Source organism: Candoia aspera, chromosome 2 (assembly GCF_035149785.1).
Source record: "Candoia aspera isolate rCanAsp1 chromosome 2, rCanAsp1.hap2, whole genome shotgun sequence".
NCBI classification, from domain to species: domain Eukaryota; kingdom Metazoa; phylum Chordata; class Lepidosauria; order Squamata; family Boidae; genus Candoia; species Candoia aspera.
The window spans coordinates 186,057,805-186,071,767 of NC_086154.1; the positions used below are offsets into that span (position 1 = coordinate 186,057,805).

The following is a 13,963-nucleotide window of genomic DNA, read 5'->3' on the forward strand; positions in this document are numbered from 1 at the left end:
GGTGACTTCACAAAATAAAAAAGAAACATATAAAAAAAGACAACATTCATCTGAGGCCAAAACATAACTCTGTTCCAAATGCTCTCAACTTAAAGAGGCTGCCCAAAGACCTTAACCTAAGGCCTGAGGAAAAAGCCAAGTGCTTGAAGGAGGGAAAGGTGGGGGCTGTATGTATCTCCGGGAGGATGCTGTTCCAAAAGGCAGGTGCTGAGACAGAGAAGACCCACTTCCTGGGTCCTGCTAGAGAACATTGTTTAATCAATGGACCAGAAGCAAGCCAACTCAGAACGCACTGGATGGGCACCAGAATACTGTACATATATTGAGAGAAGCTGGTTTGGAAGAAGAAGGGTGTGGTTTTAAAACTGAAGGAAGAAACAACAATAACCTGGAGTATGCTGATGATACTATTCTGATAGCTGAAAATGCAAACAATCTGCAAACTCTAATAATGAAAATCAAGGAGCACACTGAAAATGGGACTATGTAAAGAAGACCAAACTAATGACAACAGGTACAATAACCAACCTTAGAATTAACAATGGAAAAACTGAAACTGTGGATAACCTCTGCCTATTAGGATTGACTATGTCCTCTAGAACACCATGCCCCACAACATCAGGTTGATCCTGACCCTGTGACACTCAATGGATGCAAAAGTTGGTCTCTGCAAAAGCATGACAAAAAGAACAGTGAAACTTTTGAATCTTGGTATTGGAAAAGACTCTTGAGAATACCAGGCATAGACAAGAAAACAAGTATGGATCATCAAATACAGTAAATCTACCTAGAGTTCTCACTTGAGGCACAAATGACCAGGCTCAAACTACCATAGTCTGGATATCCTATGCAAAGACCTAGCTATGGAGAATTCCATAATGCTGGGAAAAATGGAAGGAAGAAGAAGGATAACCAGCAGCAAGATGGATGGACTTGATTACAACAGCAATGAATGTACCACTGAGAGACCTAAAAAGCCAGACTGAGGACAGATCATCCTGGAGAAACTATGTCAATGTGGTCAACACTGAATTGATGAGAAAACAACAACAGCAAAACTATAATATAATATCCCAATACAAAAGTGGTATACGTGCCCAATCCACATTAGCTCAAGCATTGATTTCTAGAACTCTTTTTTAACCTGTTAGCTACCAACTATATCAGAAATGTTAGCAGAAAATCTTGGGAGTTATAATTCAAACACAAAGTAATTCAGAGGAAAAAGCTATTTCATTAGAGACAACACATAGTATTTTCCATTTGAATGCTTTGCATTTCTATCGTACTTTTAGATCAAATTTAAGATCCATTTTGACTAATTCAGTTGGCACTGTGTTAAAGGCAACAAATGATGTTTTATTCAAGCAGGGGAGGGAAATCAAGTACACAATACGCATCCTATAAAAGAAAGCCCTTTTTGTTTTATAGTGATTTCTTTTATAGTTACATGTGTCTGGCTCCAGACCTGTGTTAATGGTGCAACCTTAAGTAAAGAGACAAGACACATGTTGGAAGATCCAGAAGTGGTGGTTTATGAAGCTTCTCTCCCCAACTTTTCTCTTTGTGATTGCTCTCTTAATGTACTTAATTAAGAAATTTAATAAGAATAATTTAATAAGAAATTTAATGATTGTGGCTTAAGTTAAATGAGTTTGCTGCTCTATTTTTCTGAGGCCACAGTGGTAATGTTAAGCTAATTCACAGCATATTACCTTGGTGAATGAACTTTAAACATTTCCATAAAGTTGGCAGTCAGAACACATAGTGACGTATCTGTGATTGGCTTATCTTAGATAAAGATGTTTTGCATGCTTGGGAGTTTACAAAAAAGCAACAACTCTTTCCTTCTTCTTTAGAAGCTTATTTTGAGGCAATGCTTATTCTGTCACCTCCCATATTTTATTCTTCCAAAACCAAAGGATTTCTAGTTATTTCCAGCAATTCATTATTACAATGCCCAGGCTTCAGATAGGCAGTCTAACATGCCACTGGAAAGAACATATCCTATAACTGATTTCTTTTCTAGTTATTTAACTAATTTATCAAATTTCAAGGTGCCTAATCCTATATACCCCTTTATTTTCAAAATGTAGGGTTTTAAAAAAATTAAGCTGAATGAGAATGAGCAAAGTGAGAATGTTGTTATTTCATTTTTTTATAGCTCAGGAATCAAGAAACAAAAAGTTCTGATGGGTGTAGTTTTTTCTTGCTGGAGCCAAAAAGTCTGTGTGTGGCCAGGTCAAGAAGTCGATCCTTTGTCTTTCAAATTGATATGCTAATAGTTACTGTGGTAACTAATTGTCAGTAGCCTAGATAAAGGTGAACCTTTTGTGCTTGCTCTCTGGCTTCCTGCTCCTGCTTCTGTGTCCTGCTTCAACCGTTTATCTCCCTGTGTGGAGAGAGGCAGAACTGTAAAAATGCTTTTACTCTCTATTTTGTAAATACAGTTTATATTTGTTGAAGTTGCTGGCGTGATTTTTTGATCTCTCTGAATGGCAAAGCTCTTCTGAAATTCCACTGCTGATCCTCAGGATCATACAAAAACAACAAGAAAGAGAACAGATATTTGGATATAGTGGTATACCTGATTTAATGAGTTAATGAACATTGTGCCTTTTATTGTCATTGGATCTCTTGGCCAGTCCATGCTTACTTGTTGGCTAATAACTCAATACCTTGAAGTCTACGAATGTATTGTTTTTTTCCTCCAAAATAAATTTGTAGTGGTCCCCCATGCTCCTCTGCTCATCATGGTGGAATGTCATTTGGGTCATTAAAGAAGTGCATTCTCTGTCACATAACTGCTGGAATGTAATGTCATCTTTTAAGCGCAAGCAGCTATCTAAATAGATTTCAGCTGCTGGAACAGGAAGTTTTGTTCAAATTCCTGGACCAACACAGAAATGCACAACTTATTCTTGCCTGATGGCTGTATTCGGTTTTGAATGGGATGCAGTAGGCTACCCTCCAGAAAATGGGACAGAAGCTATGATTTGCTTTTCATTTAAATTTAATTCAAATTAAATATAGTTATGACTTCTCCATCAAGTATTTAATAATTTTCCTCTTTTGCTACATTAACAGTGATAATTACATCAGGCAGAGAACTTTGCTTTTGCCAGCAGGCCCAAACTTTCTACAATATTTATCCTATGATATTTCTGCAAGAAATAAGTTCATTTTCACTGGCCTGTGTCAGAATATTCTGCATAGGCATTGCTATCAATAACCAGCAACAAAAGCTGGAATAAGATATGCAATGAGAATCAAGCAACAATTACATCCTCAGCAGGTCAGCGTCATTGACTCTGAGCCTTCTGTGGGAGCATGGACCTATCCACTGCATTCTGAGAGGGCAGAGAGCAGAACTCAAAGAGATTAGATACATGAGACAAAGCAAGAAAAGCAGACAGACAGTTCCAATTCTTGCTGAAACCACCTGGATTGATTGCCTTTTAATTGCTTTGGAACACACAAAGAGCCACTGTGGTGTAGTGGCTACAGTAGGAATGGGGAGACCCAGGTTCCAGACTACCCTCAGTCATGGAAGCTCACTTGGAGACCTTGGGCCAGTCACTTCTCTCAGTTCAACCTACCTCACAAAGTTGGTGCTGTGGGAAAAAATAGGAGGAGGGAGAATTATACATATATACTGCCTTGAGCTCCTGTACAGAAGGTGGAATATAAATCAAATGAATAAATAAAATAATTTCAAACAACCTGGTGTAAATACATTTCCCTTTGAGATTTCAGGTTAAAAATGGGGGATTTGTACATGCCAAAAAATGAAGGTAAACGGTTTTGTGCATAATGCTTCAGCACGAAGTCCATATGCACCACAGACTTTAATAATTATGACATGGGATGATGATATAAGTGATATGTGGCAGGAGAGAGGCTATGACATATGAATAACTGTAATGTCCATAATAACCACTAGAAGAAAAATAACCTGTTCTGAAAAATCCAGGTGTCACATTCTGCTAAAAGGTGGTAAAATATTAAAAGTCTATAATTAGTAATTTATTTATATTTATTTATTGATATATCAAATTTAGTCACCACCCATCTCACTCAGAGAGTGACTCTGGGTGGTTTACAATAAATTGCCTTTTTTTGTTTGCTTTCTGCAGATATCTACAAAGATGCCACACTTTAAGAAAGAGATTTAGTTCTTTAATTGAAGCCCAATCCAGCAGAATACTGAAAGACAGCCTTTATTTTTAATGTAAGAATTATTTCATTAAATACATTTTTGCTTATACATTTAACTGAATATGACCTCGGGATGTATGTATGTTTGGGGGAGAAGGGGGAAGAGGAGTTGCATCCAAAACTGGTATCTCACAGGATAAGGCCAAGAACAGAGGAAGCTTATGATTTACCCAGCTCAGGACTGTTTTTAATGACCATGCTTCAAATGGACTCTGTTGCTAACTGATAGTCTTTTCTAGCAACATGGTTATTTATAACTTATTAGTTTACTTTCTTGGTTGTTATTCCAAACACTGGCCAAAGTGCACTGTAGCATCTGCACATCATAGGAGTACAGAAGATATGAGGTCCTGGCTAGATGACTTGCCCAGCATATAACTTCAGTGCCCTCCTTTTCATGCCTTTTTAGCTTTCCACAACAAATTCTGAGGGAGAAGCACATTGCTTCACAGAAAAGGAGACAGAAACACATTGCATGAATTCTAGAAGACCTTCTTCCACCTAAAACGTCATGCGTATTTTGGATATTGCAATCATGTTTGAAAGAGTTAATTTAAATATACCCAAGGTCTTGGATGATTCATTCAATAGAACTGCTCCTCTACCAAATTTCCTTAAATATATGACATCTGCTTCCTATATTGTAATTATTTCTAGTATTTCCTTCATTGGGTGAGGTATTATTTAAGAAATTATCTTCAAATCTAAAAATTCCCTTGGCCATATTGAACTAGACATTTTCATATTCAGTCTTTATATTCTGCTATATATAATTAATATTTTCATGGAAACTGGATGATTAAGATATTTTTGAATTGAAATGGTTGATAATCCCAATATGGATTTCCAAGTTGATTTCAATATCTGCTTTATAAATAATGGAGTTTTTTTTTGTTTTTTTACAAACTTGATACTTTTTGTAATTCCTTTTCCTTCACATACTTAAATATGTTGATAGTGAGTTTGGGGGCAGAGTGAGTCTGGTGGCAGAGGGATATAGTTGTCAATAGTTCTCTTATATACAATTATTAGAAATATTTACAGTAGACAAAATAATTTATGGTTTTGAACATTGTAAGACTAAGTTTGAAACAGAATTGTGTACAAATGATGAACTTGTTATTGCTAAAATGTATAAACTTTTACTGAAATTTGGAACAGAAGAACAAGTGAAAGAAGGTATGATAAAGTGGGCTAAAATTTTTGGTTATAAGATACAAATGGAACAGTGGGAAAATATGTGGCTGAAAGGATTTAAATTTACACTATATTATAATCATAAAGAAAATTTTTATAAAATGATGTACCGATGGTCTATGTCACCAGAGAAATTATCTAGAATGTATAAAGGCACTTCAAATTTATGCTGGAAATGTGAACAACAAGAAAGGACATTTTATCATAGTTGATGGACATGTAAAAAAGCTAGAAAATTCTGGATTCAAATACATATGCTGATTCAGAGGATTTTAAAGTTTAATATACAATTGAGACCAGAGGTTTTTCTTTTGGGATTGATGGACACACAGTTGGAAAAAAGTCATGGAACTTTGTTTTTGTATATGATAACTGCAGTGAGATTATTGTATGCACAAAGATGGAAAGATTCAGCATTACCCACAATGGAGGAATGGTTAGTGAAGATGATGGAACTTTCTGAGATGGCTAAATTGACTTCTTTGATCAGAGAAAAGGCAATATCTACATTTATTGGTGACTGGAAACCCCTTATGGACTTTTTGTGTGAAACAGAAAAATATGAGCTTATGATTTATGGTTTTGACGATTAGGCAGGATAGATTATAGAAAGAAGAGTGTTGTGTTGTAACCACAGAGTAAGAGGTAAATTTATAATTGTACTTATAACTGCTGTAAAGAAGATTGGAAACTACTTCTTTTTGTCTTTTTTCTCTTTTCTAATTTTCTTTTACTTTTTCCCCCCTTTCCTGCACTTTTAGCTTTCTCTTTCTTTTTCTTTATATTAGTTTGTATTATGTTTTTATCTTCCTTTTAAAAAAAACTTTAATAAAAATTATATATACAGTGTGTGTGTATATATAAAGATTCCAAAGGTACTTTAAACACTTTTTCTGTTCAAACAACCAGACAACCATAGATGATATGCTCACTGTAGCTGGTCTTTCCAAGATAGTCAAAAAGAAAAAAAAATTAAGACAACCTCTCTGTATAACAAATTAAAAAACTGATCACCAATAATTCATAAAAATATTGTGAGGGTTAAGTTATAACATACTTTTATTCCTTTCATGTGTCAAACAAAAACCTATATAAGTGTTAATTTCTTGTTATAACTCAAAATATCTTGGATTGTAAGCACTTTATTTCCTTTGAACTTGGTACTGATCTGGCAGGTTTGGGAATTACAGTTTTGTAAATCTGATTTTTCAGCATTACCAGCTTATAACAGTTCAGATACAAATACAATAATAGTGAATGATGTGTATTCTTTTTCTCAAAAGCAGCTGCTTCCCACATTTCTATGAAAAGATGAATGAATGGCATTCTGATTCATTAAGCTGCACACAGATCAGAAGTTTAAAAAGGAAGTTATGAGATGAACAGCAGCAGATTGATTATTATCAATTGGGATTTTACAGCTCCTTGCAAATTCAAAAGGCACAAAGCCAGGTCATAAATAACTGAAGAGAAGACAAGGGGGAAGAAGAAGAAGAAGAAGGGACACAGAAAAAAAAAAGGCAAGCAGGCAAGCAGGCAGGCAGGCAGGCAGGCAGGCAGGCAAACCAGCTAGGTTAGCCTATAAAATATGAAGAGTATACCTGGAAGTACATAAGATCCTGATTGGCTGATGGGAAAATGAACTTTCAGAGATTATTTTGGAAACTGCACAGCCACGAATATACACAGAATAATAGTGTATACGAGGCTCCAAGGAAATAATTTTGGCAAGGAACAGAATGTGCTGTCGTCAGCAGCTCTTAATCTGCTGCACTTGAGACAAAAAACAGCAATTTATTCTTTCTAGAGAGACCAAAGAATAAGGAAAGACCCTTCCAGAGGAGAATTTTAGACAAGGGAATGCTCAGCAGTTTGGAAAGCAATGATACAGATGTTGCTTTTTGGCAAGTGTCTTTTCTTGGTAAAGGTTGCCAGCCATGGTGCTCAAGTTTCAGAATGGAGCCCTGGTTTTCACAAATGAGTGTTATAGTTATCTGATTCCTGCTCCACCTTTCTGTGATTAATAAATATCAAATTTTATAAAACATAAAAAGTACCAAAAAGGGACTCTCCTCTCTTATATGATGGAAATGGTTATCCTGAACATTTCTCTTGATAGTGTGTAAGAAACACTCTGGGGTAGATGTTTTTAAAAGAGTGCTACTTTTCATTATGGGATACCACAATCCATAGACTTTATTACTCAGAGTTGCCTTCTATTAAATTTAGAAACCTACACACAGAGTCAGAAAATCCTCAGATCTGGCACATTGGTGGCACTGATGTTAGCTAATTCGATTGAAATGAAGCACACATGGTCTGAGTTTGCCAACATTACACAAAGCAGTAACATGGTTTGTTTTTGACTAATGTTGTATGAGCTTAGCCTTTGTGACAAGTAAATGGCTTACCATGTTGTAAGAGTCCAGCCAAGTCTTGTTTATTCAGTAAACTATGATCAATACAATTTAAGTTGAGTTATAGAGATTCATCTTCAGCAAAGGATCGTTACCTTGTCGTGGTGCTGGAGCTTGAGCACCTCAGTGATGCCATGAGCTAAACCGTGAAGGGCCACCCAAGACGGGAAGGTCATGACAGAGAGGTCAGACTAAATGCGATCCCTGGGGAAGGTAATGGCAACCCACCTCAGTATTCTTGCCGTGAAAACTAAATGGATCAGTACAACCAGAGATATGTCGGTATACCATCGGAAGATGAGACCCCCAGGTCGGAAGATGGTCAAAATGCTACTGGGGAGGAACAGAGGATGAGCTCAACTAGCCCCAGACGTGATGACGCAGCTAGCTCAAAGCCGAAAGGACGGCTAGCGGCCGACGGTGCTGGTGGTGAACGGCGAATCCGATGTTCTAAGGATCAACACACCATCGGAACCTGGAATGTAATATCTATGAGCCAGGGCAAATTGGATGTGGTTATTGGTGAGATGTCAAGATTAAAGATAGACATTCTGGGCGTCAGTGAACTGAAATGGACTGGAATGGGCCACTTCACATCAAATGACCACCAGATCTACTACTGCGGACAAGAGGACCACAGAAGAAATGGAGTAGCCTTCATAATTAATAGTAAAGTGGCTAAAGCAGTGCTTGGATACAACCCAAAAAACGACAGAATGATCTCAATTCGAATTCAGGGCAAGCCATCTAACATCACAGTGATCCAAATATACGCCCCAACCACAAATGCTAAAGAAGCTGAAGTAGAGCAGTTCTATGAGGATCTGCAGCACCTACTGGACAACACGCCTAAAAGAGATGTTATTTTTATCACAGGAGACTGGAATGCTAAGGTGGGCAGTCAAATGACACCTCGAATTACAGGTAAGTATGGCCTGGGAGAACAAAATGAAGCAGGACACAGGCTGATAGAATTTTGCCAAGACAATTCACTCTGCATAACAAACACTCTCTTCCAACAACCTAAGAGACGACTTTATACATGGACTTCACCAGATGGACAACACCGAAATCAGATTGATTACATCCTTTGCAGCCAAAGGTGGCAGACATCTGTACAGTCGGTAAAAACAAGGCCTGGAGCTGACTGTAGTTCAGATCACGAACTTCTTCTTGCACAATTTAGGATCAGACTAAAGAGATTAGGGAAGACCCACAGATCAGCTAGATATGAGCTCACTAATATTCCTAAGGAATATGCAGTGGAGGTGAAGAATAGATTTAAGGGACTGGACTTAGTAGATAGGGTCCCGGAAGAACTCTGGACAGAAGTTGGCAGCATTGTTCAGGAGGTGGCAACAAAATACATCCGAAAGAAAGAGAAAACCAAGAAGGCAAAATGGCTGTCTGCTGAGACACTAGAAGTAGCCCAAGAAAGAAGGAAAGCAAAAGGCAACAGTGATAGGGGGAGATATGCCCAATTAAATGCAAAATTCCAGAGGTTAGCCAGAAGAGATAAGGAATTATTTTTAAACAAGCAATGCGCGGAAGTGGAAGAAGACAATAGAATAGGAAGGACAAGAGACCTCTTCCAGAAAATTAGAAACATTGGAGGTAAATTCCAGGCAAAAATGGGTATGATCAAAAACAAAGATGGCAAGGACCTAACAGAAGAAGAAGAGATCAAGAAAAGGTGGCAAGAATATACAGAAGACCTGTATAGGAAGGATAACAATATCGGGGATAGCTTTGACGGTGTGGTCGGTGAGCTAGAGCCAGACATCCTGAAGAGTGAGGTTGAGTGGGCCTTAAGAAGCATTGCTAATAACAAGGCAACAGGAGATGACGGCATCCCAGCTGAACTGTTCAAAATCTTGCAAGATGATGCTGTCAAGGTAATGCATGCTATATGCCAGCAAATTTGGAAAACACAAGAATGGCCATCAGACTGGAAAAAATCAACTTATATCCCCATACCAAAAAAGGGGAACACTAAAGAATGTTCAAACTATCGAACAGTGGCACTCATTTCACATGCCAGTAAGGTAATGCTCAAGATCCTGCAAGGTAGACTTCAGCAGTTCATGGAGCGAGAATTGCCAGATGTACAAGCTGGGTTTAGAAAAGGCAGAGGAACTAGAGACCAAATTGCCAATATCCGCTGGATAATGGAAAAAGCCAGGGAGTTTCAGAAAAACATCTATTTCTGTTTTATTGACTATTCTAAAGCCTTTGACTGTGTGGACCATAACAAATTGTGGCAAGTTCTTAGTGGTATGGGGATACCAAGACATCTTGTATGCCTCCTGAAGAATCTGTATAACGACCAAGTAGCAACAGTAAGAACAGACCACGGAACAACAGACTGGTTTAAGATTGGGAAAGGAGTACGGCAGGGCTGTATACTCTCACCCTACCTATTCAACTTGTATGCAGAACACATCATGCGACAAGCTGGCCTTGAGGAATCCAAGGCTGGAGTTAAAATCGCTGGAAGAAATATTAACAATCTCAGATATGCAGATGATACCACTTTGATGGCTGAAAGTGAAGAGGAACTGAGGAGCCTTATGATGAAGGTGAAAGAAGAAAGTGCAAAAGCTGGTTTGCAGCTAAACCTCAAAAAAACCAAGATTATGGCAACCAGCTTGATTGATAACTGGCAAATAGAGGGAGAAAATGTAGAAGCAGTGAAAGACTTTGTATTCCTAGGTGCAAAGATTACTGCAGATGCTGACTGCAGTCAGGAAATCAGAAGACGCTTAATCCTTGGAAGAAGAGCAATGACAAATCTCAATAAAATAGTTAAGAGCAGAGACATCACACTGACAACAAAGGCCCGCATAGTTAAAGCAATGGTGTTCCCTGTAGTAACATATGGCTGCGAGAGCTGGACCATAAGGAAGGCTGAGCGAAGGAAGATCGATGCTTTTGAACTGTGGTGTTGGAGGAAAATTCTGAGAGTGCCTTGGACTGCAAGAAGATCCAACCAGTCCATCCTTCAGGAAATAAAGCCAGACTGCTCACTTGAGGGAATGATATTAAAGGCAAAACTGAAATACTTTGGCCACATAATGAGAAGACAGGACACCCTGGAGAAGATGCTGATGCTAGGGAGAGTGGAAGGCAAAAGGAAGAGGGGCCGACCAAGGGCAAGATGGATGGATGATATTCTAGAGGTGACGGACCCGTCCCTGGGGGAGCTGGGGGTGTTGACGACCGACAGGAAGCTCTGGCGTGGGCTGGTCCATGAAGTCACGAAGAGTCGGAAGCGACTAAACGAATAAACAACATAGAGATTCATGCTCAGGAAAGGTATCTGGTGAATTTCAAATACCTCAAAGAAGCAAAATGGGATTTTGATAAGATGAGCAAAATCTCTCCAGCAGCTGCAGGTTCCATTGGATCCCACTCAGCATTAACCAGTGATCAACTCAACTCCTCATTCCATCTCTTCCTAATCAAATCTAGGAAAGCTGACCCTTTGTTTATTCTTTAACCACCTGGAAAAAGGAACGGCCAGCACTGAGGAATTTGAGGGACCTTGCATTCTTTGCTGGTTTATCCAATAGATCTCCAGGTAGTTGAAGTTCCTCATTAATACATTTCACCTACCTGAAAGTTCTGTAATTTGGTCCAGGGAGGCATGATCAGAAGTGTTGCCTGGCATTGCCCTGCAATAATACCTTTTTTGGTTCTGCTTCTTACCCAAACATTCTCAACTGTACCCTCACGTTCAAATTCCTGGATCTGCAGATGCACATACCACTCTACTTCTCCCCTGCTTTTGTCTGGCCTATTCCTTTTGAATAAGTTACACCCTTCAGTCCTTGTATTCTATTCATAAGTGTTGTCCTACCCTGCCAGCCCTTCAAGGCAGGCCAGACTAGGAAACCAAAGTCATGCAGGCCTATACTACTTTATAGTTATAGTTGGTTATTGTAACAGAATCTTGCAAGTCACAGTGTGCTTCCCCCTCCCTCCATTTATCTTCATGAGAACTATGGAGAGTCTTGTCTGAGATGTTTTCTCATGTTAGAACTGTAACATGTCCCAGTAAATCTGCCCCGGACTCAGATTTCTTTTATCTGACCACTGTCTTGGTAGTGGTTCTTCCTTCTGTTCCTCAAGGCCATTCCCTCTGCCAACTACACTCCCCAGGTTTCTGCAATGTCTACAAAATCATATTTATCTTTCTACATGAAGACTTCTAGTTCTTCCTATTTGTTTTCCATACTCCCATACTTTAATATTTCTCTCCAGTGACAGATAATGACTAAGTGGCTCCCAATGTAACAGGCAAGTAGGGTTTCAACAGGGTGTCATAAAATCCAACCACAGCTTAAGTGGTTTTGAAATATAACTTAATTATTTATGTCCTGGACTGCTCTGTCCTAAGCCCTGGGTCAGATCATGGTAATCATTCATGAGCTAGGCCAATGCGTCCCCAGAAAAGGCTCAGCATAAATACATATCTTTTTGCAGCACAGGAAATGTATTTTTATACTCAAAGGCCATAAACCTATCTGTCATTCTCAGACTTCAAACAGAAGCTTCTTCAAGAAAAGTAGGGGTTTATCCTGGGACTGAAAAAGGGAAACACCTGTATCTACTTCATACAGGATCCTGCCCCCACACTTGGCCATAGTTATGCAAAAAGAGTTAAATGTGGACATACAGGAATATAGAATCTTGTCTGTTTCCTTGGCTACAGAGAGATCTTCCAGTTGATGACAAACTGGAAATACAGACCTTTATATATATAGAGAGAGACAGCCACTGTGTAAATGCAGCACACTCTCTGTATTAGTCTTATATGCAGAGATAAGGAAAAAGTTCTTTGTAGCTTTTTGACAAGCAAAAAAGAATGACTAAATCATAAAACACTCTTTCCTCCTGTGACTTCATTCACTGCTGGCTACTGTACTTATACCCAGAGATGCAAGTAGAGGGCTATAGAATGCAAGGGCCACCCTCAAAACAGGGGATAGAGTGAGAATAAAATTAAAATTATTTGATGCCATTTCCATTTAATTAAAATTAAGTATAATTGATAAGGTTACTCTCCAATCATAAATTTCATTTTTTTCCCTATCACATTAAAAAATTTAATTTGGTAACAACTTTTGAAGGTCTCGATTCTCAGCTATGTAGCTTTTACTCTGTTTTGCTCTATTATCTTTTGCAAGGTAACTTCTTAATTTAATTTATTTGGGCCAAGAGTTTCCCACTGCTTCACACCCAGGGAGGTTGCAATCTATGTTAAGATATAAGGCAACAGGCTAGAACCCAGGAGACTGTGAGTTCTAGTCCCACCTTAGGCATGAAAGCTGGCTGGGTGACTTTGGGCCAGTCACCCTCTCTCAGCACAATTCACCTCACAGGGTTGTTGTTGTGGGGAAAATAGGAGGAAGAAGGAATATTGGGTATGTTTCCCGCCTTGAGTTATTTGTAAAAATAATAAAGGTGGGATAATAAATAAATAAATAAGTTTCTAAAATGCAAGAAATTCCATGTTCATAAGACTTGGAAATCAAAGAAATCAAAGAACCAAGGAAATATAAGACTCCAAGGAAATTGTGCCAAGTTATATCTTCATTCATTTCCAGGTACACAGATAATTCACAAAAATAAAAATGTCTTTAAAAATATGACAAGCAGCAGAGTCTGAAGATAATGGAGTCAGTAGTCCAGGAGTTCTGGGGAGGGCACTAGGTTGGCTAAGACTCTCTTAGAAGCTTTCCTTTTTCCTGTAAAACTTGAATTTGTTCTCTCAGGATAATTGGGAATTGGTCTGGGGCAATAGCACAATGCTTCATCTAATGAGAAGGTAAATAGGAGAAGGTATGTTAATATGATATGCTATTTTAGCATATGTTTCTGTTTTTAATGAGAGCCAGTTTGGCCTAGTGGTTAAGGCAACAGGCTAGAAACCAGGAGACTGGGAGTTCTAGTCCCGCCTTAGGCTCGAAAGCCGGCTGGGTGACCTTGGGCCAGTCACTCTCGCTCAGCCCAACTCACCTCACAGGGTTGTTGTTGTGGGGAAAATAGGAGGAGGAAGGAGTATTAGGTATGTTCCCCGCCTTGAGTTATTTATAAAAAAAATAAAATAAAGGCAGGATATAAAATAA

At 38.5% G+C, this 13,963-nt stretch overlaps 1 protein-coding gene across 1 annotated transcript in view; it reads right to left on the bottom strand.

Moving 5' to 3' along the window:
* Positions 1-13,963, bottom strand: part of ADAMTSL1 (ADAMTS like 1) — a 588,401-nt gene that overhangs the window by 57,065 nt on the left and 517,373 nt on the right. The window lies entirely within an intron of this gene.